The sequence below is a fragment of the Tamandua tetradactyla genome, chromosome 2 (assembly GCF_023851605.1).
Source record: "Tamandua tetradactyla isolate mTamTet1 chromosome 2, mTamTet1.pri, whole genome shotgun sequence".
In the NCBI taxonomy this organism is placed as follows: domain Eukaryota; kingdom Metazoa; phylum Chordata; class Mammalia; order Pilosa; family Myrmecophagidae; genus Tamandua; species Tamandua tetradactyla.
Genome location: NC_135328.1, coordinates 112,765,519 through 112,770,667, shown reverse-complemented (window position 1 = coordinate 112,770,667; position 5,149 = coordinate 112,765,519). Strand labels below are relative to the sequence as shown.

Below are 5,149 nucleotides of genomic sequence, written 5' to 3'. Positions count from 1 at the left end.
AGGAGTGGTTGGGGCAAGAGGCTGACTGGTATCCAAAGAATGGGTCATCTTATTCACTTGATTATTAAAACTTTCCTCTACAGAAGTCATCTTCAGGTGACCAATTCACATCAGACACAAATATCTTTGTTTTTTTTTCGGCACTCAAAAAGGTTTACCCACATACATTTTCTCCAGACCTCTCTGTCACCAATTTTCAAATCATGTTCCTTTCAAATCCCTGACCATACAGCTCAAACCATTAAGCAACAGCCTATGAGTCAGTATAAAAACACACCTCTGGTCAGTCCTCCTTCCAAGCAAAATGAACAACCAGATACATCACTCAAAATTCTACACACTAGGAGGAGTCCCTCTCACCACTGTCCTTCAGGGACATCTCAAATAGGGACTGCAGTGCTGCAGCTGTCCACTTTTGGGTGGTTCTTGCATATTGTGCATAACCATCTGTAGACCTGGCCTGAGTTTTCTCTTCCTCAGTCAATTGATTATAAGGAACTCCTCAAGAGGCCATAGCTCTGGGTTGGGAAAGAGAAGGTGATGTGGCAGGAATGGGAGCCATGGCCATTTGGCCCACTTCCTCATGTAAATTACTTGTGCCTTCAGGACCCTCTCGAGCCCTATCTCATACACACCATTTCCATTTTATGACAGAATGCTGCTGTGCATGCACAACTTTATGGCTTGGTGGGTCAGATTACATCAAGCTCATGATAGGCATCTCAGGTTTCATGGCAACTTGGTGGCCCATGGTTAAGCATTCAGTCTCTATTAAGGCCCAGTAGCAGGCCAAAAGATGTTTCTCAAAAGGAGACTAATATCTAGGATGGCAAGGCTTTACTTCAAAATCCCAAGAGTACGTGTTATGATTCACCTATAGAGGGTTTTCTAGGGAAATATGGAGGTATCTATAAATATAAGATTTTATAAAGGTGCCTCATGCAACTTTGGGAATGCACAAGTCTAAATTCCATAGGGCAGGATACAAGTTGGCAACTCCAGTGAAGATCTATGATGAATTCCCAAGGAGAGGCTTGCTGGAGGTGGGGATGAAAATTCTCTTTGGCTACTGAAGTTACTACTTCTCTTTTAAAAGCCTTCAACTGATTGGATTACATGTCTCTCAGTGAGGAACACCCATCCCTTCATTGATTCTAAATGTAATCAGCCATAGATGCAATCAATTACAAGTGATTTAAATCTACAAAATGTCCTTGCAGTAACGGTTAGGCTGGTGCTTGCATGACCAGACAACTGGGAACCATCACCTGGCCAAACTGGCACATAAACCTAACCATCACACATCCATCTCAACCAACTGTTAGATGTGGGCCACTCCCAGAAGCGCATGACCTCACACAAGGTACTTTTCTGTGGCAGAGGCTATTCATGAAGGGATTGCCAGCTAAATGCTGCCTGCTGACCACAGTCCCAGCAATGGTGTTCACTGAATGCAGATCAATGCCTCCATGTCACACAAAGTGACTGTAAGGTTGTTATTTCAATATATCAAGATCCTCAGAGGACACCCTGATGGCCAGGAGCTGATGCCACTCTGAGCAAGTTTACAACCTTCTTTTCTTACTCTCTTTCAACAAACATCAACCGAGTACTTTCTCCAGGTCAGGCACAGTGTTAGACACTGGCTCAGTGATCAACAACACTGGCGCAGCCTTCATGGGAATGATGATGTAATGGGGGAGACAGTTTTTAACAAGAAAAAACACAATCTGCAATTAAAGTACTTTTCCTAGATCTCAGTGCTCTTGAAAATAAACAAGGTGAATAACCTGGAAATAGAGTAAATAGGAGCAGTCTTGACACAGAGTGCCGAGGGAAAGCCCCCAAATGGCCATTTGAAGAGTAGATCAAGAACATTTCAGACAAACTGCAAATTAAAATCACAATGAGAGACCACTACATTCCTACTAGTATGACTAAAAAAAAAAGGAAAAGAAAGAGTACTGAAAAAAATCAAGTGCTGACAAGGAGGCCGAAACTCTTGTCCATTTCTGTTTGTGAATACAAAATAGTTAGCTGTTTTGGAAGAGAGTCTTTCAATTCCTTAAAAGGTTAAATACAGAATTACTGTATGACCCAGAAATTCTACTCCTAGATATATACCCAAGAGAACCAAAGACATGTGACTATATAAAAACTCGTACGTGAACATTCAAAGAAACATGATTCATAAGAGCCAAGAAGTAGAAATAACTCAAATGTCCATCAATTGATGAATGGTAAACAAAGTGTGTGGTATAAAAATATAAGGGAATAACTTTTTGGCAAAAAAAAAAAAAAAGAAGGGAAGCACTGATACATGCTACAACATGGATTAACCTTGAAAACATTATGCTAAGTGAAAGAAGCCAGTCACAAGAGACCACATTGTATATGATTTCAATTATATGAAAAACCCAGAATAAGCAAATCCATAGAGACAGAAAGTAGATTAGTGGTTGCCTGAGACTGGAAATGGGGAGTGACTGAATATGGGGCTTCTATTTGGGGTGATGAAAATGGTCTAAAATGTTTTATGGTGATGGTTCCATAACTCTGTGAATATACTGAAAACCATTACACTGTACACTTCAAATCAGTGAAATGTATGATATGTAAGTTACCCATTAATAATGTTGGTGTGGTGGACCAACGGAGGAGGGGGCAAGCTAGCTGTGGCTGCGGACAGAGGAGGAGACCCCCAGCGTGAGGTGGCTTCAAAGGGCCGGGCGGACTGGCTAGCCGACGTGGCCACGGGGGAGACGGTGAGGAGTGCGTGAGACCTGGGCCAGGAAGTAAGAACTATGGTCCCGCAGAACCTGGGCACCTTTTGCCTGTTGCTGCTGTACCTCATCGGGGCCATGAGCACCAGGTTTTTTTTCAGTATATTTTGTCATTTTTGGTGAAACATCTTAAAATACTACAAAATGTACTCCTCCAAGGCAAGATTTCTATAAGATTTTGGGGGTACCTCGAAGTGCTTCTACAGAGGATATTATAAAGGCCTGTAGAAAACTAGCCTTGCAGCTTCATCCAGATCAGAACCCTGATGATCCACGAGCCCAAGAGAAATTCCAGGATCTGGGTGCTGCTTATGTGGTTCTGTCAGACAGTGAGAAACGGAAACAATATGATACATACAGTGAAGAGGGATTAAAAGATGGTCATCAGAGCTCCCACGGGAAATTTTTTCACATTTCTTTGGAGACTTTGGTTTCATGTTTGGAAGAGCCCCACGTCAGCAAGACAGAAATATTCCATGAGGAAGTGATATTATTGTAGATCTAGAAGTTATTTTGGAAGAAGTGTATGCAGGAAATTTTGTGGAAGTAGTTAGAAACAAACCTGTGGCAAGACAGGCACCTGGCAAATGGAAATGCAACTGCTGGCAAGAGATGCGGACCACCCAGCTAGGCCCGGGGCGCTTCCAGATGACCCAGGAGGTGGTTTGCGATGAGTGCCCTGATGTCAAACTAGTGAATGAAGAACGAACACTAGAGGTAGAAATAGAACCTGGAGTGAGAGAGGGCATGGAGCATCCCTTTACTGGAGAAGGTGAGCCTCACGTGGGTGGGGAACCAGGTGACTTACGTTCCGTATCAAGGTAGTCAAGCATCCAATATTTGAAAGGAGAGGGGATGAGTTACATACAAACGTGACAATCTGACTCGCTGAGTCACTGGTTGGCTTTGACATGGATATTACTCACTTGGATGGTCACAAGGTACATATTTCCCAGGATAAGATCACCAGACCAGGAGCCAAGCTATGGAAAAAAGGGGAAGGGCTCCCCAGTTTTGACAGCAACAACATCAAGGGCTCTTTGATAATCACTTTTGATGTGGATTTTCCGAAAGAACAGTTATACACAGGAAGCAAGAGAAGGTATCAAACAACTACTGAAATGAGGATCAATGCAAAAGGTATACAATGGACTGCAAGGATATTAAGAGGGAATAAAATTGACTTTGTTTAAAATAAGTGAATCAGCAATATTTATTATCTGCAGGTTTTTTTGTGTGTATGTTTTGTTTTTACATTAATTCTGTAAATTTGGCTTAAATTTTTCTTCTTCTAATGATCGTCATGAAATGAACAAGAGGGTTAAGAATTTATCGAGTGCATTCAGAAAAGAATGACCAGCTAAAGGTTTAATAATACCTCTCCCTTTGGGGTTTTAATGTCTGGTGCCGTCACCTGAGTTTTAGGAATTAAAGCCTCAAGAGGACTCAATGAGCAAAAGAAACACAACAGAGAGGGTTGAAGCTAATTGTTAGCTGTTTCATTCAAAATGCCAACTGAAGAAGTTTGTTTTTAAATACATTTTCTTGTTACTTTTTCTTGACTCCTGTTTCTTGTTGGTTTAACTGTACTGTTGTCTCTTCCATCTTCATTTTGGTTAATTTCCATTGATCTACTCATTTCCCACTTTGATGCCTGAGAGCGTAGTGTTGCCCTTCCATGAAGCAGGATGGATGCACAAGCATGAAAAAGAATAATGAAGATCCAGTCCCCACCCTCAATTAAACACACACTGCATCTTCTAGAAAGGATCTTTAAAAATTGAACAGATCAGTGACAGAATACTCGCCTTCCATGCAAGAGACCCAGATTCGATTCCCAGACCATACACCTAAAAAAAAAAAAAAAAAAGGACTGAACAGATTAGAGATTGGGGTAAATGAACCAAGGTTACACAAACACCTAACTGTCCTTGAGAAAATATATTTCTTCTCACTTCATTTGGGAATAGCAAAATCTTTATGGATACTTCACTCTTTCAAAAACACTTTTCATTTACACAGTCTGTTGCCCTCATCATTAGAATGCCTTTGATTCATTTTAGGACTAGGAATACCTTTGCCTCTGAAAGCGAATTTAAAGAAAAGTTGCCAGTTACATTTGCCCTTTCCCTTAGCATCTGGTTCAGATGGTATGTGACTTGACGCTTGAACGTCTTGCATTCTTCTACACTATCCAGTTATATCATACACTACTTTTCATGCACTTTTGCCTTGGCTGTTAAATATTTCAAACTGTTAAAAAAAATAATAATAATGCTGGCGTAAAATAAATACCTGTTACGGGCTCACAAACATTGAGTTTGGGATCCAAGGGGAATTCTCTATCTCCTATATATTACCTCATG

General features: G+C 41.1%; 1 pseudogene; it reads left to right on the top strand.

Annotated features, from left to right (window-relative positions):
• The first annotated feature begins 2,633 nt into the window (after window positions 1-2,633).
• LOC143657125 (dnaJ homolog subfamily B member 11-like) lies at window positions 2,634-3,976 on the top strand (annotated as a pseudogene).
• Window positions 3,977-5,149: the final 1,173 nt, after the last annotated feature.